Raw genomic sequence first — 25,643 nt, forward strand, 5'->3', positions numbered from 1 at the left:
TATAAAGAGGGTGTGTTATGGTTATGTTTTTCAGGCTTTTCAGAATGTTTCCAAATAATAAGCCAGATTTTTCAGAATATTTTCTATTACCTTTAAAACATTATATCAAGAAAAAATCCCTAAGGTCTCTAGCAGTGGTTTTGAAACCCAGTTGTTACATCAAAGTTGGCACTAGAGCTGAAGGAAGAACTGGACTAATATTAGTCCTGGCTCAGACATTAAACATTGAATTTGCCCTGGGCACAGGCCTTAAATAATCTGTGCTTCAGGGAGATCAGCTCGGTGCTTTGCGACCATCTAGAGGGGTGGGATAAGGAGGGTGGGAGGGAGACGCAAGAGGGAGGGGATATGGGGATATATATACACGTATGCACATAGTTGATTCACTTTGTTATACAGCAGAAACTAACACAACATTGTAAAGCAATTATACTCCAATAAAGATGTTAAAAAAAATAAAATAAAATAGAAAGGACACTGGATGCCTATCAACTAATCATAATTTATGAATCTTATTAGGATCCTAATCTGAGCAAAGAGAATCAAAATATTTATGAGACAATTGGGAAATCTGAACACTCACTGGATATTTAACGATACTAAGAAATTATTATAAATTTTTTTGGAGTGATGATGGTATTGTGCTTATGGGTTAATAAGAATTCCTTATCTTTTATAGATAGGTGCTAACTTATTTACTAATAAAATGATATGATGTCTGTCAAAAAAAAAAAAAAATCTGTGCTTCAGTTCTTCACCTGGAAAAGGAAGTGTCTGGGCTGAATCCCTCTGCAATCCCACAAGCCCAAAGACTCTGATTCTACCTGGTCTTATTTTGCCACAGCAACTGGCACTGTTGGAGGTGACCTAGAAATAACATAAGAGTACTTATTTAAATGAAGAGATTAATATAAATTCAGTCGAGTTTGGAAATGTTTGCACAGCTGAAGACCATGAACCTTCCAGACTTTTTAGACAAATTCCATCCGTTCTCTGAGGACAAACTGCCTTTGGAATTATAAATGTACACAGATGTTGCTTTCAGCACAAAAAAATACCTACGGTAAGTATCGCTCATGGCAGTGCCTTAAGCTACTCCAAAGTTATTTTCAACAAGATTGAGTATTCCAGCTGTCTTCATTTTCTCAAAAATTAGTCCTAGAAAAATAGAACTTATCACAACAGGTTACAGAATTTAAGTTATATATCAATTTATAAAAATTGTCTTGGATTCTATGATACAATTCAAAGCAACTTACTAAATGGTATCCAGGTACTCTGAAATAGTAAATTTTAAAAGTATATATTTTTTAAATACGCCAAGTGACAACAGAATCAAGACAATGAAATGATCTTTATTGACATAGGAAAAACAAGAATGCATTTGGAAAAGAATTCATTTCTTTTGATAAAAGTACTTTTATAAATTTCATACAGAGTATAATGATCAAAAGTTTTGGGAAACTCTTTTTGTTGAAAGAGAATGACTCATACAAACATTTCCTTTGAGAAATAATCATGGCATATTACAACACAAAACTATCAGATATGTTAGGACAATTTGAAGCAATATCAATGCTGGAAGAAAAAAAAAAAGCCAGTACTTCAGAAGATTGTTTAGAACACAAAAGACTCCTTAGAAGGGACATCTACTTAAATTATCAGCTGAGACTAACTCTTGAGGATATCAGATATATATTAAACTGGTATTAATTTATTTAAGCATATAATAGATGTTAGAGAGTAACAAGTGAGCTGACATCGAAAATCAACTGTCTCAATATCCAATATTTGACAATAATAATAATGACAAATTGTTTAAAGAGTACTACCAAAATGAAACTTTTAAGAAAAGTAGAGTGTGTTCGGGCTTTTTTTTATAACTATGATAATGAACAGCTTGAGTCTAAGATGGTGCTTTTAATACCTGAAGCTTCTAAGACTTACAAATTTTACTGCGACTGCTGCTGTTCTGGATAGCCAAAAGGTACGGAGCAGATGGCTATATAATCATGGCCTACAGTTACAAGATTTAGTAATTGATATAATGGTGAAAAGTGATACAGCGTTGAAAAAAGAACACCAGCAATATTAATGCATGTTACGGTGATCTGAGATTCATAATGTACTTCCTGAGAGTATACTGATCACCCAAAATTGATGAAGTAATTTCTTCCATTGAAGCAATATCCCATTCTACAAGTAATTTCTTACAAGATACTGAGTGTCTCAATGTTCTTATGTGGTTCATTCACTTCTTATGGCTATGCGCTCCCAGAAAATGATTTACTCATTGTTTCTGGCAACAGCTCTGGAAAATATAGGTACTACTTTATATACCTATATAATATTTTAAAAGTAAATATTTCTCCTTTTCCTCCCATGATGTAAACCCCATTGCAAATTTTAATTAAGAGTAGAAGCGGTACTAAATGTTTTATGTGTGAATCTAAAGTATGAAGAGATTAAATGGCCAGCTTATTTTGCTAATCATGAAATAGAAACCCACCAACTCCCACTTCACTTAATAAGACACCGAAAAAAGGCTCAGAGGGCTGCTCTCTGAATAGAAGGGCTCTTCCCATCTGTAGGGTGAGAGCTGACATTCCCCCCTGCTTAATTAGTTCATTCCATTATTTTCAATTCACCTAAGCTTTCCCTCCTTTTACTCTCCAGAGGCTTTGCAAATTATAAGACTGCCGCTTTCCTCTAAACTTGAAACCAGGAGTTCTTGAGTTTTTTAAAAAATCATCCTTGAGATATAATTCACATACAATAAAATTCACCCATTTGAAATGCTCGATTCAATGTTTTTTAGTATATTCACAAAGTTGTGCAATAATCACCACAGTCAATTTTAGAACATTTTTATCCTTCCAAAAAGAAATCCCATACTTATTTTCAGTCACTCCCATTCCCCCCTCTCCCACCACTAGGAAACCAATCACCTACTTTGTCTCTATAGGTTTACCAATTCTGGACCTTTCATATAAAAGGAATCACACAGTATGTGGTCTTTTGTGACTGGCTTCTTTGACTTACCACATATATATTTTCAAAGTTCAACCATGTGGTAGAATGTATCAATACTTCATTCCTTTATTGCCAAATAATATTCCACTGTATAGATATACCACATTTTATTTATCCATGCATCAGCTGATGAACAATTGGGTTGTTTCCACATTTAGGCTATTATGAAAAATACTGAACATTCATGTCCGTGTCTTCGTGTGGACAGACATGATCTCATCTCTCCTGGATATATAGCTAGCAGTGAAATTTCTGTGTCATACAGAAAGTCTATGTTTAATTTAAGGAACTGCCAAACTTTTTCAAAACAGCTGCACCAGTTTACATTCCACTCATGAACATATGATGGTTCCAATTTCTATACATCCACACCAACACATACCATTATCTGAGTCATACTAGTGGACATAAAGTGGTATGTTATTGTGGTTATGATTTGCATTTCCCTAATGTGTAATGATGTCAAGCATCCTTTCATGTGCTTATTGGCCATTTGCATAGCTTCTTTGGAGAAGTGTCTATTCAGATTCTTTGCCCATTTTTAATTGGGTTACTTATCTTTTTAGTATTGAGTTTAAGAGTTCTTTATATCTTCTAGATACAAGTCCTTTTTCAGATATATGATTTGCAAATATTTTCTCCCATCATATGGATTTTTTCCCTTTTTTGATGGTATAATTTGTAACACAAAGGTTTTAAATTTTGAGGTAATCTATTCTTTCTTTTGTCATTTGTGCTTCTGGTGTCATATCTTTTAAAAAACAAACAAAATAAAACTGCAGAGCCCAGGTCATGAAGTTTTCTTCATATTTTTTTTCCTAAGAATTCTATAGTTTTAGCTCTTACATTTAGGTCTCTGACACATTTTAAATTAATTTTTTTGTATGGTATGAGGTAGGGCTATGCAACTTCATTCTCTGCATGTGGATATCCAGTTGTCTCAGTACCAGTTGAAAAACTCTTCTTTCCTCCTTGAATTGTTTTGGTACTCTTGTCAAAAAGCAACTGACCAGGGGCTTCCCTGGTGGCGCAGTGGTTGAGAATCTGCCTGCCAATGCAGGGCACACGGGTTCGAGCCCTGGTCTGGGAAGATCCCACATGCCGCAGAGCAACTGAGCCCGCGCGCCACAACTACTGAGCCTGCGCTCTAGAGCCTGTGCTCTGCAACAAGAGAGGCTGCGATAGTGAGAGGCCCGCGCACCGCGATGAAGAGTGGCCCCCGCTTGCCACAACTAGAGAAAACCCTCGCACAGAAACAAAGACCCAACACAGCCATAAATTAATTAATTAATTAATTTTTAAAAAAAAAGCAACTGACCAAAAATTTGTGTTTAATAATACAGAAAGAATTTAAGGAAAAAGATGACCTGAAAATTTCTAAAATCATAATCTGATGAGATTTAGCCAGTAACCAGCAATGGGGTGGAGAAATGGCTGGTCAACATCCAGATGACAGATACATTGTGGCAATGCAGACTCTATCCACATCAGTAACAAAGTTGATAATGGGTTAGGAGGGGGAAAGGCTGAAATCTCACAGGTAGGCAATAATATCATGTGTTTATTACATCATGTCACGACCAAAGTCAAGTAGGTGGCTGTAATTTAATGTGATTCATCTAGTTTGAAGATGTTATAAAGAGCAGCCTCAAAGGGTGAGGTGGGGTGTTTATAGGTGTGAATGGCAGCAACTAAGCAGGATGTGACAACCAATTGCTTAGTAGGCTGGCTCAGAATAGGGTGTAGATCCAATAGAGGCTGTGAATCAAGAAATGAAGGAGGAAAAAGAAATGAAATTTAGTTATTTGGAGTGAGGTGGATGGACCTAGAGTCTGTCATACAGAGTGAAGTAAGTCAGAAAGAGAAAAACAAATACCATATGCTAACACATACATACGGAATCTAAAAAAAAAAAAAAAAAATTGGTTCTGAAGAACCTAGGGGCAGGACAGGAATAAAGACGCAGATGTAGAGAATGGACTTGAGAACACGGGGAGGTGGAAGGGTAAGCTGGGACAAAGTGAGAGAGTGGCATAGACTTATATATACTACCAAATGTAAAATAGATAGCTAGTGGGAAGCAGCCGCATAGCACAGGGAGATCAGCTCGGTGCTTTGTGACCACGTAGAGGGGTGGGATATGGAGGGTGGGAGGGAGATGCAAGAGGGAGGAGATATGGGGATATATGTATATGTATAGCTGTTTCACCTTGTTATAAAGCAGAAACTAACACACCATTGTAAAGCAATTATACTCCAATAAAGATGTTAAAAAAAAAAAAATGACACTGTCAAAAAAAAAAAGAAGTGGGCTTCCCTGGTGGCGCAGTGGTTGAGAGTCTGCCTGCCAATGCAGGGGACGCGGGCTCGAGCCCTGGTCTGGGAAGATCCCACATGACACGGAGCAAGTGGGCCCATGAGCCACAACTGCTGAGCCTGCACGTCTGGAGCCTGTGCTCCGCAACAAGAGAGGCCGCGATGGTGAGAGACCCGCGCATCGCGATGAAGAGTGGCCCCCGCTTGCCACAACTAGAGAAAGCCCTTGCACAGAAACGAAGACCCAACACAACTAAAATAAATAAATAAATAAATAATTTTAAAAAAAAAAAGAAGAAGTGAAGGAGGAAACCAAGCCAGACAGACAAGGCAAATATGACAAAATTTTGGGGAATGCCATGAGATTTTAAAGAAATAGACTAAGAATTTACCCCAGGTACTCTAGATGCGAAGTTGAGAACAGTCTCTACTCTTAGGTTAGAAATAGGCTTTTTACATACTGCGTCCTTATTAAGGATTGGCTTATGAATTTGTAGGGATCTAGGCAGTACATCAATGCCTACAACTAAGAAGCACTTACTGAATCCTTGCTGTATCCCAGGTACGCGTCCAGTTGCTTTGCCTATATTAACTCACCTGATTCTCATGAGTACCATAGTAGGTTAATCCTATTATACTAATAAAAGAGGTGACAAAACTAAGGTTTAAAAAGTTTAAGTATCTTACCTAAGTCTCACAGCTAGCTGAAACTAGATTTAAAACCAGATCTAGCTAACTCCAAATTATGTGGTCTTTTGATTATAATGGTGAAGATGAAGAAAAACTGCATTCGGATCAAGCTTAGTCTTTTACTTAATAAAAAAGTGGTATGCGGCTTGGGTGCTAGAGGTTAATAGGGCTTCTAATCTTCATGGGTTATTAGTATTACCATCAAACTAATGATCTATATATGAAACTTCTGAGCTATCTCTGATTTCTTCTTCTCCCAACATGTCACTTCTATCTGACATCCATTTTCTATTCCATTCTTACGGATCTATTTCAAGTAATCATCACTCCTAAACTTGATAATTGTAGTATCTTCCAAACTAATCTTTCTACCTGTTAGCTTTCCTTATACAAATCCAAGTGATTCACTACTGCAAAACTAATCCTGAAATGCAGCTCAGATCATAGTATATCTACATTCAAAAATACTCAATACTCTCCCCTCATGTTCACCAAATCAAATAGAGCTAATTGACCTTCACATTCCTGGCTTCCACAATATAGCCATGACTTCCCATTCCAGCCTAGACATTTTAGCTGCCTACAGCTAAACTGTACCATTTACTATTGTTGAAAACTACTCCATACTTCCAAATTTAATGCATTTATTTATTCTTTTCTCTGGGCATGGAACGCTTCCCCACATGTCTGCCCAGTGAAGTCCAATCCATCTCAAATGCCACCTCTTCCAGGAAAACTATCCCAATTCCCTCAACATAATAATTCCTTCCTCTTTTAATTACATTTTTTTCTTATATAGCTCATATAACTCTAAATTATTATATCTTTGTGGATTTTCCTAATCTCCCTTTCTAGACTTCAAGTTCTCTGAAAGCAATGCCTGTGTATTACTCTTGTCTGAATTCCAAAACACTTAGCAGTTGCTTTGAAATTATGGCCATTAAAAAAAATCATTGGATTAAATTATTAAAGTTGAAAAAAGTATAGTGGTGTATTAATCAGAACTATCTTGGTTGCAAACAACATATGCTCCATCTAACTTAGACCAAAAGAAAATTGTTTTGGGCTCATATGAACAAACTATGGAAAAGGAATGATAGGGCTATCTTCCAAACATCACAGATACAGGAATTTGTATCATGTTGCTATTCTTCTCTTATGGGTTGGCTTCATACCTACTTATTAAAAGACTGACTTTGTCTTCCTTGCCAGAGACATGGCCACTAGCAGCTTCCCAATTTCCATCCTCTAAGCTTTAGGACCATAGAGAAAAGGAATCTTCTGTAACACTCACCTCTACACCTGCATCTGTTTAAAAAAATACCAGAAAAAAAGTCTCTGACTGGCCCAGCTTGATTCACGGATTCACTGAACTTTTGACAGTGGTCAAAGTTGAGCATAAGAAGGTAGTAGCTCCTGTTAAAGACCTCATGGATAAAGTAAGGTATCCATGTGTGTATGAGTTCTTTAGAGTGCTTTCTCAGAAAATGAGGGAAGGGGTTTATATAGACAAATATTTAATATCCACTGTAAGTAGTGAAAGCTTTCAGTGGTAATAACTAGTTACTGCTTCATAGTTGAGTTTAAAAAAAAAAAAAAGGAAAAGAAAATTTTAGTCTATCAGTATATAAATAGCATTTTGGAACAAATGGTATCATTTGTTTTCCCATTTCTCATATTACTGTTCCTTCTCCAGCATTCCTAAGTGGGCAGGTTCAGATTTTGCATAATTTATGTAGAAGTAAGGCTATGTACAACTGTTGATAAATTTCCCAGATTGATATGGAAAAGAAAAAGGCTGCTTATCATAACTATTTGGGAATCCAGTATTCCATGATGGTTAAAACAGTGTTACTGAATATAAATTTCAGCCTTTCTCATGTAGATTATTTTTTCTACTTCCTTGCATCATATTTATCTCTCCTACTTTTATTGTTGGGAGGATCCACCATGTATCTTGCAGAGTATCATATGCACAGGACATCAAGAATCATAGTCTCAAATAACTATAATGGCCAGCAGGACAACATAAATGAGTAGGAAATAAGGTGATCTGAAAAGTGTCTACTCTTGAAATGGGCAGCTGCTATGCTACTCCAGCCAACTGAGGGAAGGCAGACGAGTGTTGTTAAATCAGGTGGTTCCTTATATTAAAAAATTCCAGAAAGTCAGGGTTATACATGAAACCCCTTGACTTTTATTTGTGAGCCACCAACTGAAATATTTTTCAAATGCTTTACAGAACAAACAGAGCAAATCTGCAGGTGAAATCTGACCTGCCAATGTAATCTTCTGTAGATGTGTTCAACAAGTACTCAATGAATGAATGCTTATGTGCAAAACTAATGAGTTGAAAATCAAATCACGGTTTTCTATTAATTACATTCCAATAGTAGAGACTACTTTCTCCAGAAGAAAATGTTGGCCTCAGTCCATTAAAACACTGCTTAAAATTTTAACATTTATATGAGAATCATTCTTCTTTTATTAATGGGAAGCATAGGCAAATCTAATTTTAAAAATGACCCCTGAAGACGTTAGTCAAATGGATAATTGATTCACTCTTATAGATGCCTTCTCATATGGTATTAAAAGGATCACACAGCCAGCATTCATTGGCATTCTTGTTTATTTCTTGTTACTTAAATAACAAGAATTTTAAATGTTTAAACTGCTCAATTTCATCCTTTTCAAGAAGGCATTTCAAACTGCTATCAGCCAAACTGATACCTCTTTCTTTGAATTTCTATAGCCCTTATTTGTTGTATGTCATTTAATCATATTTCCAGGCTTCAAGGAGTTTCTTGACTAATAGAAGTGAAATATCTATACAGTGAAGCAATGGAAAGAACAACAAACTTGTTATTAGGAGATCCAGTCAGATTCAAATTCATTAATTGTGCGACTTTGGGAAAGGAGAGTAAATGGTCTGCTATGTACTTCAGCAAGAACTCTTCAGCAGTGGTCAACTGTGAGAGAGAGACAACAGAAGGAAATCAGGCATTTAGTTGTCCAGGCAACTGTCAACTGTCAACTCCTGTTAAAAAAAGGAGATAGATATGAGAACCAGAAGGGCAGAACTAATAGAACCTACTATGAATAGATGTTGGGAGAAAGGAAGAGAAGAATAAAAATAAATGCCGAGATAGGTGGGTAAAAGCTATTTTATCACTTAAAAATCTACTTAAAATATAATGGCATGCTTAAAGAAAAAAAATAATATAACCTGGGTTCTATACATATGTAAAAATAAACTCCATGACAAAAAGCCCAAATAAAATGAGGGAAATGGAAATATACTGTATTTTGTAGAAAATAAAAGGAAAGAAACCTTACTTTTAGAGTTAAGAAGAGAAATAGAGGATATTTTTTTAAATCACACTATAAAGATGAAAAGTGCAATGTCTGAGGTGAAAAGTATATCAGATCAATTTATCAGCAAATTACATGAATCAGAAAAAAAGACTGTTGAATTTGAAAACAAAGCAATGAAAACTATGCAAAAAGAAACAAAAAAGGACGAGAACTAAAAAGAAAAGACAAAAGAAGGGAAGGAAAGGGGAAAAGAAGAAGGCATTGTGGGGAATATAATATGTGTATAAGTAAAATATATGACAATAACAGCATAAAAATGGGAGGAGAAAAACAGCAGAATACTACTGTAGAATTCTTATACTATGTATGAAGTGATATAATATCACTTGAAGGTAGACTCTGATAAGTTAAAAAACATATGCCATAAATTTTAAAGCAACCACTAAAATTTTAAAAATGAAGAATTACAGCTAATAATGATAAACAATTGAGATAGTATGAAGTAATAATTTAAAAAGTACTCAATCTAAAAGAAGGAAAATAAATGAGGGAAGAAGATCAAAATAAGGACGGAATGAATAGAAAATGAATAGCAAAATGATAGACCTCAACACATCAATAATCACACAATATGTAAATCATTTATAAACACTACAATAAGAAGGCAAAATTATATAATTGGATTTAAAGCAAAAAGCAAGACCCAACTGTTCACTGCTTACATGAAACATTTGAAATATAAAGAAACAAATAGGCTAAATGTAGAATGAACAAATATACACCATGCTAATTCTAGTTGAAAGAAAACTGGAGTGGCTATATATCAGAAAATTGGATTTCAGAGCAAAGAATAATACTAAGGATAAGGGGTTTTATAATGATAAAGGGGTTAACCCATAATCAAGAAAACATAATAATCCTAAAGATTTATGCATCTAATAAGGGAATATCAACATATGCCAGACAAAAATTAATAGAACTTGAGGAGAAATAAATAAATCCATAATTACAGTCAGAGATTAATCACAGAGCAGAAAACATCAAAATAGAAATATAACACAATAATGAAAATCAATTATTCTCTGAGAAAAGTCAAAACAATTGATAAACATCTAAAATGATGACATAAAAAGGAGACTCAATACAAATTAACAGTATCATTAGATAAGATGGAAAACCTAACAAGAAGACAGCAACTACCAGAGCTCATTCAAGAAAAATAGAAAACCCTGTACAGACCTATATCTATTAAAGATATTGAATTTGTAGTTACAAACTTCTCTCACAAAGAAAATAAGATCAAAGAAGATCTAAATAAATGGAGAGAAAAATCCATGTTTATGTACAGGACAACTCAATATTGTCAAGAGGTCAGTCTTTCCCTACTTGATCTACAGACTCAATCCCAATCAAAATCAACAAACAGATTCTAAAGTTTATATGGAGAGGAAAAAGACCCAGAATAACCAACACAGTATTGAAGGAGAGGAACAAAGTTGGAGGACTGACACTACCCAACTTCAAAACTTAACTATTAAGCTAGAATAATAAAGCCAGTGTGGTACTGGTAAAAGAACAGACAAGTAGATCAATGGAACAAAATAGAGAGCCCATAAATAAACCCAGATAAATACAGTCAACTGATTTTTGAAATAGGTGAAAGGCAATATATAGTGGAGAAAAGATAGTCTTTTCAACAAATAGTGCTGGAACAGCCGAACGTCCACATGCAAAAAAAAAAAAAAAAAATTAATCTAGACACAGAATTTACACACTTCACAAAAACTAACACAAAATGGATCACAGACCTAAATGTAAAACACAAAACTATAAAAACCATAGAAGATAACGTAGGAGAAAACCAAAGAAACTAAGAAAACTCCACACCCAGATACCTTAACTTGTGAATTCTGTCACACATTTAAGGATGAAATAATATCAATTCTACACAAATCCATCTAGAAATTGAAGAGAAAGGAATACCTTCCAACTGATTCTATGAGGCCAACATTACACTGATACCAAAATCAGGCAAAGACTTAAAATAAAACTACAGAACAATAGCCCTTAGCAACACAGGTAAAAGGATCCTAAAAAAAAATTTAGCACATCTAATCCAACATTGCACAAGAAGGGGAATACATCATTACAAAGTGGGGATTATCCTAAGAATGCTAGGTTAATTAAACATGCAAAAATCAATGTATTTCATCATATTAACAAAAAGAAAAAAAGTATATAAACCATTTTAATAGTCAAAGAAAAAGCATCTGTCAAAATCCAACATCCTTTTCTAATAAAAATTTTCAGAAAACTAATAATAGAAGTCAACTTCCTCAACCTGATAAACGGAATCTGAAAAATCTACATCTATCATCATATAAGTATGCATGAAAATCTGAATGATCACCAACAAAACAAGAATGTCCACTCTCTCTCGCCACCTCTATTCAACATGGTACTGTAACTTCTAGCCAATAAAATAAGAAAAATAAGTAAAAGGCATTTAAAATTAGATAACACAATAACAATATCTTTGTTTATAGATAACATGATCATCTATGTTGAAAAACTGCTGGAATCTATAAAAAAGTCATTAGCACCAAAAAATGAGTTTAGGAAGTTGCAGGATACACTTTAATATCAATATTAGAAAAATTAATTTTGTTTGTATATACTAGAAATAAACAACAGAAACTGAAATAAAAACAATACCATTTACAATCATATTAAAAATATGAAGTACTTAGGGGAAAATCTGGTAAAATCGGGCAAGACCTGTACATTGAAAACTTTATTTATAAAAGATGACCTAAATAAACAGAGGGATAAACTTTGTTCATGGGTCAGAAGACTCAGTAGTGTTAAGATATCAATTCTCCCCCAAATTAATCTATAGATTCAACATAATTCTAACCAAAATTCCATCAGGCTGTCTTAAAAAAATTGAAAAACTGATTCTAAAATTCATGTGTGAACTCAAAGGACTTAGAATAGCCAAAGCAACTCTGAAAAATTTGAAAGTCAATCCTACCTGATTTCAAATCTTATTATAAAGCTATAGTAATCAAGACAGTATACTATTGGTACTGTATAAGTACCAATAAGTGAATCAATGGAATAGAATAGGGATTCCAAAAACATATCCAAAATGAACAAAATATTCTGTCAAAGGTAATTAATTCAGTAGAGAAAAGATTTTAAGCAAATGGTGCTGGAAAAATTATAAATTTATTTGCAAAAAAAAGGATTCTAATCCATACTTTACAACATATATAAAAATTAAATCAAGGTGGATCACAGCCTTAGCATAAAATCTGGGACTAAAAATTAAAGAAAAAAAAAAAAAAGAGAAAGTGACCTTAGATGAGGTTAGATATGACACCAAAAGCACGATTCATAAAAGAATAAAATGATAAACTAGATATCATCAAAAAATAACTTCTATTATTCAAAAGACACTGTTTAGGAGAACAAAAAGACAAGTCACAAAAGAGGAGAAAATAGCTGGAAATCATATAACTGATGAAGGACTTGTATATGGAACATACAGAGTACTTTGAAAACTCAATAATAGGAAAACATACAATCCAATAAATTTTAGCAAAAGATTTAAGCAGAAACATCACCAAAGAAGATATGTGATGGCAAATAAGCAAATGAAAAGATGCTAAACATCATTAATCATTAGGGAAAAACACATTAAAATGGCAAGATATTACCACTACAAACCTATCAGAATGATTGAAGTTTAAAAGACTAACCATACCAAGTGTTGGCAAGAATGTGGAAGGACTGGAACTTACATACATTGCTGATTGGAATGTGAAATGGTCAATCAACTTCGGAAACCAGTTTGACAGGTTCTTAAAAAGTTAAACATATATCTGCCATAACATACAGCCATTTAACTCATAGGTATTTACCCAAAATAAAGCATATAACCATACAAAGATTTGTACACAAATGTTCATAGGGCTTTACTTAGGATAGCAAAAAAACTAGAAACAGAAAGACCTGCATGTGAATGGAATTGTAACTATTGTCACAAATAACACAGATGAATCTCAAAATTACATTGGATGAAAGAATAAAAGAGTTCATACCATAAAATTCCATTTATATAAAACTGTCAAAAATGCAAACCAATAGAGAGTGATAGAAGGCAGAGCAGCTGTTACTTGGTGATGCAAAGAAAGAGGTCAAGAGAAGTCGGAGGGAGGGATTACAAAGAGGCATGGGGAAATGTCTGGGGATGATGCATATGTCCACTATCCTGATTGTTATGAGGCTAGGCAATGTATAAACAAATCCACTCTTATCAAATTATATAGTTTAAGTAGGCATTGCACATTGTGTGTCAATTATATCTCAAACTGTTAGAGAGAGAGATGCATCCCTTACCAATCTAAGAACACGTGATAGAAAAATTTTGAAAGAGCTTTCTCTCTTGATTACCATAATCAAATGTCAAGTCTAAAACGAAGTAACAGCCCACAATTTTCTCCAAGTCATCCATCCTCTATCAAAATTCCTAGCACAAACAGTAGTAAAACAACATTTAGAATGTTAAAATAAGGCTAAAGGTCCTCTGACTCATGATAATGGACAGACTTTCTCATGGAATCCCTCCAATATCGAATGACATGAATAAAAACCAGTTCTCCATCTGAATCAATGATACAACAGTTTCTGAAACATTCTTACTTTAGGTCTTTGATCATGTTGTCTCCCCAGCATGGAATTCTTGCCCCTGACTTCTTTTGCTCCATCCAAATGCCTGTGATTCCTTCAAAACACATCCCAAATGCCATCTCTTCTATTAAAGTGCTCCTTGATGAATATAATCCTTCATTCCAGGAGTGGGCAAACTACAGCCTGGCCTGCTGCCTGTTTTTGTAGAAGAAGTTTTACTGGAACACAGCCATACCCATGAATTTAGGTATTGTCTATCTATAGCCTCTTTCATGATACAATGGTAGAGTTGTGCACTTATGACAGAGACTGTATGGCCCACAAAACCACATATTTACTATCTGGCCTTTTATAGGCAAAGTTTTCGGATCCCAGTTTTATTCCTTTAAATTCTCACATTTCATATCTCTCTTAAGCAGCATTCATTATTCATCTTCTTAACTTATGTTTAAGATCCTTAAGGGCAGGGACTCAACTGTACAAGCACTACGCCGTGCTTTGCGGCAGTTCTCAATAAACATCTGTTAAATCAGACAATTTATGAATGAAAAGAGTTAAATCAACAGCAGATACTCACTAGGAATAGCTCTTAATTGTGGAATAATAAGAGTGCACTGCTTTCATGAGGTTAGGCTATGATACTGCAATAACCTTTGCCTTTAGCTCAAAGAATTTCACAGTTGGAATAGGCTTTAAAGCTCATCAGATCCAATCTACTCTTTTGTACCTGAAAAAACTGAGGGCCAGAGAGTTTAAGTGATTAGCCAAGGATAAATTAAATAGTGTTAGAACAAAGACTAAAACTCATGTATGCTAGAGATAATGGAACAGACAGGTCCATGGTCAGGCTTCAAGAGATAGGCTAACTCCCTCAAAATGAATAGCTGCAAAATTTTGTGTATGTGTATGTAAACATCTTCTTGGAAAGGGTTTTATATATATTCTCATCAGAGTCAAAAAAAGTTCATAATTGCAAAATGGTTAAGAAAAAACAAAACTGAGGAAAAGATATTTTTTGGAGAATTACTGATTGTTATCTAGTTAAGTAGCAAACCCATGACTGGCCTACAGGTCTAATCATCCCTATATTCTTTATTACATCCAAGGCAGAAGCCAATACACATTCTGCCAGTTTAAACAGCCACTGTGAGTAGCAATTCAAGCAATCCAGGTATCCCTCTTTATTTTCCCCTAAGGATACTTCAGTGTATAAGTACTTCTGCAGTACTTATCAAAACAACCAAATCAAGATTTTGTGTGTGTGTGTGTGTGTGTGTGTGTGTGTGTTTAGCAGGGGGGTGGGGTTGGGAGTTAATGTGAAAGGAAAAAGGTGTATATTTCCTATTTTAAGTAATATTCCAAGGAGGTTATTTGGTATGCATGAAGAAAAATAATTTAATGAGAGATGTCAAATAATTTATTATCATTATCATTCTATTTTTAGAAAATCTCTGTCAAAAAAATCTTCCAATAAAATGAATCAATGAGACTGATAAGTTAATACAAGTACAAACTCAGCATGACATAAAGTTTCTGTAGATAATGAATGATACTTTCATGTAAACTAAATGCTAATGTGCACTGCCTCTAAATAGTAGCATTACTATTGCCAAACTTATCAGACCACACTTAAAATGGAACTTAAAAACCTGTTTGTTACACTACTTAAAACAAAACAAAATAAAACAAAACACTTACTTGAAAGTTCTACTGAAAGGAAATTAGCAGTAAGAGAATTGGTTAAGGAGATGAAAAACAATAAAAACATACAAAAATTTCACTCATATTACTCAAAAAAGTGTAAAATACTTAGAACTATTTTTGGCAAGAATGGTCACAGAACCTTTATGAACAAAACACTAAAATCTTATTAGAGGATAAATTATTACAGGATAAATTCCCCCAAATGGAAAGATATTTAATGTTTTTGAATAAGAATTCTAAATATTATTTAAAAAGTAAGTCTCTCAAAAAAAAAAAAAAAAAGTAATTCTCTCAATGTTACTATGTATATTTAATGAAATCCCAATTAGAATCCTAATTTTTGTCCCTTATCAGGTAAAATTATCTTAAATTTATATGGAAGAATAGATGCCCAAAATTTGAGGAAAAAAAAATGTTGCTGGAAGCCTCTATTATCAAATCATGGACTTAACAACAAAGTGCATCAGATAATATGATTATTATCAGATAGATAATCTCTCTGATAATAAGACCAATGGATTTGAGAAAGGGGTCAATGGCTTAAGAAATGGTACTGGCAAAACTAAATATATGTCTTGAGGAAAATAAAATTAGATTACCATTTTACATCATATCTTTAAAAATTTAGGATTAAAGACTTGAATATAAAAGGATAAAACAATAAAAATCCCATAAGAAAATACAGTACATTCTATGTATAATAAAGAGTTTTGAAAGACTTTCATGATCAAGAATGAATTTATTATAAAATTATCAAAATAAACATATTTATTCAAAGCTTTGAAACTTCTGTATGGCAAAAGATATTATGAACAAACTCAATCAACAAACTATAAATTTAGAGAAAATATTAAATAAAGAGAGTAAACTCTATGTTATAAAGAATTCTTAAAACTTGGTAAGGCAAATATGAACAACCCAATAGAAAAATGGGCAATTAAGGGGCCATTTACATAAGAGAAAATTCAGATTTGGGGGGGAAAAAACATTAAACAGAAGCTTAAACTCAGAGATTTGTAAATTAAAATAAAAATGAACTGTCATTTCACACCTATCAGACTGGCAAACACTTAAAAGGCAGATTACAACCATTATTAGTGTAGATAAGCCAAAAAGTGTAGTCTCATACATAGCTATGAAATGGTAAAAAAAAAAAAAAAAAAAAAAAAAGACATTTAAAACAAAAACTGGCATTTCTGTAAAATATATGTTAAATGTTAAAAATATATTTATTTTTAATTACCCATGAATACTATCATTGAATATCTTTTCAACTGATATCTAATACACATTTATTAATATATTTTAATGAGGTTATCTATGAGCAATATATTTTTATAGAATAGAGGGAAAAAAGATATCCCAAATTATATCTGATTTCTAAAACTGACTCATTTTTTACCACGGTTTGAACAAGTAATAATACAAACATTATTTTTTCTATATATATTAGGAATAGTTTAAACGTCAATTTTAATAGACTCTAGGTATTTGTGTAACCACAGTACATAAGAGAGTGCTGCTTTTCTGATGCTTAGATTCTCGGAAACACTGTTAGAGACTGTCACCAGGGGGAAGTCTTGTTTTCCAGAGGCTAAATTTAAATTACCATAAATCTTACAATTGTACATTTCTATGAATAAATATATCTCAGAAGACACAATTCAAAACACAAGACAAAATTCCACCTTCTAATTCAGTCATAAGTTTCTGAAAACACAACCAATCAATATTTGTAAAATATAATGTTAAAGATAATTTTGTTTTATATCATAAATAGATCACAAAGTTTTCACATGTAAAATGGAAAATAACAAGCCATATTTTACTTTAAATAGCCAATAATTAGGGTATTTTTCTCTTTAGCTAAATATAGAAACCACTCAATTCCTCATTAAACTCTTCCTGCATAGATATATATAATCAATGACCTTACTCCATTAAATCTATGAAACCTCTTTAGTTTTTTACCGCCTTCATACTACAGTTGTTCCTTAACAGTTTCCATTGAAATACTCATGGATAACAGTGAAAGAACTTGTATAGTTCCTTAGGCCAATTATTCACCTATTCTATGATGTTTCTAAACCAAGAATATCAAGTCTCTTTAGCTCACTGCCTTTCCAGTTTTAATCCTTCCCCAGAGGAAATCTATGTGTGGGTAATTTTTGCTCTAGGGCACTTGCAGATTTGTTCCTGATGATAGGAACTGAATAGCTAAGTTACAGCATGCAAATTCCTGCCCTGGTAGCATGTTTCTTAATGCCATAGCTGTTATTATTTCAAAAACAAATTAAACAAGGGAGTTCTGTAGAAAGCCAATTAACCAATTTAGGTAGCAACTTAATACAAATCACTGCCCCTTACTTTCACCCAACATGATGTTTTGTGATTCTAAGATGTCAATGTTTAAGTGCACAACTGTAGCAAGTGACTGTTTAAAAGTGATTCGAGGTGCCTACACAAGCATTCTACTGGGATGCATATGTTAAATGTAAATTTTGATTTATTTTCACTTCCTACCTCTGTCATGTGGTTTCATTCTTTTAGTGTCCTATTATAAACAAAATTGGAAAAAATGTGTAGAAAGAGCACAGAACTAAAAATCATCAGAATGAGATTACTATCCCAGGTTTATATCAAGGAAACTGTATTTGGTCCAAACACCAGTTACACGACGCAATGGCCATAAGGAAGGCTATTTCATAATTTCAAGACTTTATGCACATTTTGAAACAAAGTTAATGTATATGGATAATTTTGCTGTTTGTTTTTCTCTTTAATTTTCACAGAACTTTAGTCCTGATTATGAGCCATTGGGGTCAATTTCAACAGGAAATATTTAGTGAGACCCAGCTCAAAAGACATCTGATCTTTGAGACTGCCATACCTTCCCTAGACAGAGGTTCTTCGGCACTTCCTCCTCAGTAATTCCCATTTAAAACACTTAGATTTGTTGAACCATGTTCAACCAATCTGGGTATAATTCATGAAACCACTTCAGTCAATACATAAACATGTATCCAGTGATCAGCAGAAAAAAATAAACACAACATAATAACTATTGACACTGACAAGTAAATAATGGTTTATAAGAACTAATTCATTTCTAAACATTTATTTACTACTATTTAAAATTAACCTTAGCATTTCTATAACATGCAACATGTATAGTTTATTTCCAAGTTTATATAGCACAGAAACGTTTTAAGAATTGTACTCATTTATGATTATTTATATTCCTAGAAAAAAATTTTAAGTGTAAAGTGAATGGACAACTTGAATAAACTTTTAGAAAATTAAGACATTATAATGAAATATTAGAGAAGAGATTAAATTAACTACAAAAACAGATATAAAACTAAAGAAAAGAGAGGAAGACTGAAAATGAAAAGAGCAAAGTACCACAGGACAAATAAAAGCATTAAATGAAAATAGCCGAACACAGGAAAAACAAATCATAACTGATCTCTATAAAGCTCTTAGATATTGTGTACCTCTCCTGCTGCTCACACTTCATTCTATCAGTAATAACTGTGGTTTTTATGTCAAAAGAAGACTGTTCTATTTTTACCCTTTGAATAACCATTAAAAAATCACAAGGACAGATATTTGGCAAAACCTGCTTACACTTTAATAAACTTGCATGGGGTCTTTGACAAGTAATGACGTTATTCTCATAAGGAGTTGATTATTTCACTTATTAAGTATTTGAAAAGACTGATAACACTTTTGTGTTAAGAATGTACAACTGAATAAATAAGATGTGTTAATACTGTTGGTGTTGATCTGTAAGATCGGCCAACACAGTGTATGTTTCCCCCTCACAGAGCTAGAGATATGTATTCTATGGAATGGCATCTCTGGGGTCCCTTAACCAGTTTCCTCGGCCCATCTCCCTGACTAAATCCCCTCATAACAGAGTTTCACTTTTTATCTTAATACCCCTGCACTTAGCATAAGGCACTATATATTCTAGGGGACTCATTAAGTCTGTTTTTTGGATGAACAGATGAGGTAATGGACTGATGGACTAGGCTTACAAAGGGAAGAGGAGGAGGAAAGGGGGGAAGAAGTGCTCCATCCCCAGGCTGTGAATTCCTTGAAAAGAGCTCATTCTTATTCATATTTATCATTTTAGCAGTTAAGTGTGATATCTGGCATATATTAAATCTTCAAATAATGTTTGCCAAATGAATGAGTGAATGATTTATGTTAGAATTTCACTGAGCATGTGATTCTTACAAGTGTAAGTTTGTATCATTAATTAGAAACTTAGTTGATCCTTTCATAGAATATTACTCTCTTCTGTTCTAACTTTAGCCCCTATAACTACTTTTTTATGACACTAAAAGAAACATTTCACAAACTATACAAAATATTAGACTCATTATTTTTACGATCATCCCTTACATATCTTACTCATTCACTAATTTAATATTTTCTCTAAAATGTATTTTATATATGCTGTAACATATTGTCTACTTTGTTTTCTGCAAATAGTTCACTTTCTTTCCCTTTTAAATACTTTACGTTAAGAAATCTTACTTTAATTAAATCAGTTTATCTTTTCCCTAATGATGTGTTTCTTTGCTTTTAGAATTTGAAATTCCTTTCCCTTCCAGATGTTTTATATTCAATTTTACTTTTTCTAATGCAACAGTGGCTTGATTTTTTTTTCACTCTGCTATTAACCAGTTGGAATTTATTTTGCTATGAACTATTAGGTGAGGATCTAAATATTTTCCTAATCCCTATGAAATAGTCCAAACGCCATTTATTAAATATTATTTCGCGGGACTTCCCTGGTGGCACAGTGGTTAAGAATCCGCCTGCCAATGCAGGGGACACGAGTTCGAGCCCTGGTCCAGGAGGATCCCACATGCCATGGAGCAACTAAGCCCGTGCGCCACAACTACTGAGCCTGTGCTCTAGAGCCCACAAGCCACAACTACTGAGCCCACATGCCACAACTACTGAAGCCCGTGCACCTAGAGCCCGTGCTCAGCAACGAGAGAAGCCATAGCAATGAGAAGCCCGCGCACCACAACGAAGAGTAGCCCCCGCTCGCCGCAACTAGAGAAAGCTCGCATGCAGCAATGAAGACCCAACGCAAACAAAAATAAATTAATTAATTAAAAAAATATTATTTCTCTCCTCACAAATTTGAGTTGTCTCCTTAATAACATATTCTTACATACAACCAAATCTTATTCTAAGGGCAATGTCTATGTCAGACCGTGAATGACTAATAGGGACTGTGCTGATGTAACACAGCATCCAGTACAATAGAATAATCACCTAGGCAGTTAATAAATGCTTTCTATTAACAAAATTCTCAGTTATTTTTTCCTGCTCTGAGATTTAAATATTGATATAATAATGAAAATGCATATGTAGTTCTCCCATAGTATACTAGAAGACCCTGAAAAAGCAAAATACCTGTCTCTCATTTTCAGATCTCACATGTTTAGTACAGTGCCTGACATGGACGCAGCAAACATTTGCTGAAACGAACAGAATTATGGCAAGATTGAAAAAGAGAGTGCCATGAGAAGAAAAATGGTTTCAATGTAAGGAGGTGAAAGATTTTTCCAAGTAAATGAAAGAAGTTAAACGGTAGCAGGAGAATTTTATAAGAAACACAAAACTACAAAGTACAGATTTCATCAACTCTCTATTCACACCAATTACCATGTAAATATTATTGATTTTCAAATAACTCCCCTTTATAGGTTAGGTTAGGTTGGTTCATTACTTTTAGTAATGACAAAATTCACTCTGGCAAAATACACTTTCTCATTCCTCATTAACTGGTACATACTAATTATTCAGTCAAAAATTCTCATCTCTAATATGACTTGAGAATGTTTCACTTATAAATGGAAATTTGTGACCCTAATTTTCAAACTCTGAAACCTCATGACTACATTCAGTGTTTTAAAAGGAATCTTAATTTTAACTTTGTTAATTAAAATTTGTGAATCGATGGCCTGAGGAAAATGTCACTAGAAATATGTTAAATTCAGTGAGGCATTATTTAGAGAACGTATATAATTTCCATTAAGCTGAATTGTGAAAGGATGAGATGCAATTTAATACTGGCCTCACAATATAAATTCATCAGGAAAACTTTATTTCAAATAATATCTAAGTAGTGAATTCCAATACAAGTGGATATATTTTATATTTTTTAGTCTAAGGTTATTATTATCGTATCACTCCTCTCCCCCCCATCCTACTCCCCAAAAAAATCCTGCCAAATTTTATACCATTTTCATGAGGCAAGGCAATCTCTTAATTATGAATTTAATTTATAATGGCTTTTAAATATGTCTAGACACATTATTATCTTTTAAGTAAGAACAACCGGTTGGCAAATAAACAGTAATCATGAAAGGGCAAGGATCTAAGACTCCCAACTTTGAAACTGACTCCACTGACATAAAAAAATAACAAGAGTTCACAGGAAGAAAAAGGTTTCATTAAGAAGGTCAGGTGGCTCCTATTAGTAGCTAGGGGAGGAAAAAACGTGATGGTGGTTCTTGATACTCCAAAATGTGAGTATAGAAAAGAATGATCCTCTGCAGATTTGACTTAGGTAAGCAAAAAGTGGTATTTTCTTCGGGCAGATCATCTCAGATTGCCAGAGAGGCTTTCAAAATTTAACGGTCCTATTGCTTCTTGGCCTTCTGGCTGGGATCATACTCAGTAACAATCCTCAACCACTAAGCATGTCTACTGATTCAAACTGGAAGGCACGGTGGGGTGAACAGTAGAAGGTAACTAACATTCACAGAGAGAAGTATTATTAGCTCTTTTGCAAATTTAGGTTTGCAGTTTTTAAGAAACAAAGGGGAAAATCACAGTGCCAACCAGAGGAGGTGTCAGGGTTTGAACACAAGTTTCTCAAATTTCAAAACTATGCCCTTTCCACTGTACCACAGTCACAGATGATTCTGTTAGAAGAAATCTATAAAGCCCTAGTTACAAAAGGACTTTGAAACCTACGTGACATTTCATCTCTCCTACCTATTCAAGGTAGTGATATTGGAAAATAAACACAAATACGAAAAAGGAATAGTGGTTGTATAGATGGCTTTATAAGAGCAACATCTGGTTCTGAGTAAAACTTGGAATTCATTCCACTGTGAGATGGAGCTTATACCTAGCAGTATAGACCAAGAATATCATGGTTGGCAAAGAACAAGGATTTTGTCCTCAAGTTTAATGAAATAATAAACATAGTAAGTAAAGCAAAGAAACAAAGATCTTGAAATTCTAAAGCGATGGGAAATATAAATGGAACTTTGTGATTCCTCCTTCTTTTGCTGATACTCACCAATTCCACTCTACACACACTCTCACACACACACACTCACACTCACACTGGTACTCTCTAGAGACAAGTCTTGTTTCCAAGGCCTAGTCACCTCAAGTACCCAGAGCAATGCTGTGTACTTAGCTGTTCAATAAATACTTGCTGAATGAATAAAAACAAATGATAGAGAAAGTAGAATTACTCAATTCCTATTTAGGTCTATCAAGGAGAATGATCTTTAAACTGGAAAAGGTATAATAAACATGGTTAAGAGCTAACTGAAGGCTAAGATAGATGGAAAAACAATAACAGTACCTAGCTGTCTTACATGAATGATTTCAGCTCCTCAATCCTGACAAATTCTAACTCAGAATTTTCTCATGAAGTACAGATATGATCACTGAGCGTGCCAGAAGACTGAGACTGGAATATAAATCCTGACTCTCAAAAAGAGCATAGGATAGAAACCACAGAGAATGGAGGAGAGTCATGTAATCCTTAGCAAACTTTTAGAACACATCTTTTAAAAATAATTATTTAGGGACTTCTCTGGTGGCACAGTGGTTAAGAATCTGCCTGCCAATGCAGGGGACACGGGTTCAAGCCCTAGTCCAGGAAGATCCCACATGCTGCAGAGCAACTAAGCCCGTGTGCCACAGCTACTGAGCCTGCGCTCTGGAGCCCGCAAGCCACAACTACTGAAGCCCGTGTGCCACAACTACTGAGCCCACATGCTGCAACTACTGAAGCTCGTGCGCCTAGAGCCTGTGCTCCACAAGAGAAGCCACCACAATGAGAAGCCCACGCACCAGCACCACAATGAAGAGTAGCCCCCACTCGCCGCAACTAGAAAAAGCCCATGTGCAGCAACGGAGACCCAACACAGCCATAAATAAATAAATAAATAAATTTAAATAAATAAATAAATAAATAAAAATAATTATTTAATAAGATGATTTGTGAGCTCTTATAAATGGATGCACTGATCACCAAGAGCTGTCACAGTTCTTTAAGAGGTCACACCAGATTTTAATTTTCTTTTATTTTTTAATTAGAATTACTAACCTAGAAAATTATAGACACATCAAAGTTGCTAACAGTAATATCAACACACACTGAACACTTACTTTATGCCAAGAATTGAGTATTATCTCGTTTAATCCTCACAATAATCCTATGAGGGAAAATATTGCCATTTTAAAGATAAAGAAATCTAAAAAAAAAAAAAAAAGATGAGGAAATTGAGTCAAATAGACAGTAAAGCAACCTGCCCAAGGTCATGGAGTTAGTCAATTATGGGTGTAGGATTCAAACCCAGAACACTGCAGAGGTTTTGTTCTTATAACCACTATGCATATGGCCTCATATAAGTGGAAAAAATTTGATTAAGGCTCTCATGAAATTATTATAGAAAAGATGGAAAATATTAGGCTGGATGACCTTTCAGTTAGGTAGCTTCAAAGTTGGCCAAACATTTGCCCAAAACTCTGACTGATCAGTAGATCTTTATCAATGTAGAATGTTTCTTGTATCATGCCTTGTGATTCTATATTTGGACCCAAACTATTAACAATATTGTTATCAGTGAACTGGGTGAAAACATAATAGGCTTATAAAATATTTTCAGATAGCATACATCTTGGAGTTATAACTCATCTTTTAGAAGGCAGAAAGAGTAACTTAAAAGGACCCAAAGTGTTTTAAGGAACAGCTTATATTTACATGTTGAAATATAAAAGAAACAAATACAAGGTTTCACCTTTAAGTTACAAAAATCATTTTGAACAGATAGAATGTAAAACAATAACTTGCCATCTTAAACTATCAAATTGATAGGCACTGCAAATAAGAGCACTGTTGGAAGGCACTTGAGAACTTCTTATAAAAGATTTGAAAATATGCCTGTCCTTTGAACAACCAATCCTATTTCTAGGGATTGTTCATAAGAAAAAAATACTGGAGAAGGTGTGGAGAAAAGGCAACCCTTCTACACTGTTGGTGGGAATGTAAATTGGTGCAGCCACTATGGAGAACAGTATAGAGGTTCCTTTTAAAACTAAAAACAGTTACCGTATGATCCAGCAATCTCACTCCTGGGCATATATCCAGAGAAAACTCTAATTAGAAAATATACATGCACCCCAATGTCCACAGCAACACTACTTACAATAGCCAAGACACGAAGCAACCTAAATGTCCATCAACAGATGAAAGGATAAAGAAAATGTGGTATATATATATATATATATATATATATATATATATATATATATATACATACATACAATGGAATACTACTCAACCATAAAAAAGAAAGAAATAAGGCCATTTGTAGCAACATGGATGGACCTAGAGATTACCATACTAAGTAAGTCAGACAGAGAAAGATAAATATCATATGATATCACTTATATGTGGAATCTAAAATATGACACAAATGGACATATGTACAAAACAGAAATAGACTCACAGACAGGGGAAACAAACTTATGTTTCCAAAGGGGAAAGGGGGTAGAGGGATAAATTAGGAGTTTGGGATTAGCAGATAAAATTACTATATATAAAATAG

At 34.0% G+C, this 25,643-nt stretch overlaps 1 protein-coding gene and 1 long non-coding RNA gene across 3 annotated transcripts in view; one reads left to right on the forward strand and one right to left on the reverse strand.

The window, feature by feature from the left end:
* The window catches only part of NAALADL2 (N-acetylated alpha-linked acidic dipeptidase like 2), a 1,512,458-nt gene that overhangs the window by 1,456,880 nt on the left and 29,935 nt on the right, over positions 1 to 25,643 (reverse strand). The gene's annotated exons all lie outside the window — the stretch shown is intronic.
* Positions 1,170 to 21,174, forward strand: LOC309629824. The gene is made up of 2 exons (XR_014245245.1): positions 1,170 to 5,340; positions 5,650 to 21,174. It is a non-coding gene; the product is annotated as an uncharacterized lncRNA (long non-coding RNA).

Source organism: Balaenoptera borealis (assembly GCF_965194805.1).
Source record: "Balaenoptera borealis genome assembly, chromosome: 5".
In the NCBI taxonomy this organism is placed as follows: domain Eukaryota; kingdom Metazoa; phylum Chordata; class Mammalia; order Artiodactyla; family Balaenopteridae; genus Balaenoptera; species Balaenoptera borealis.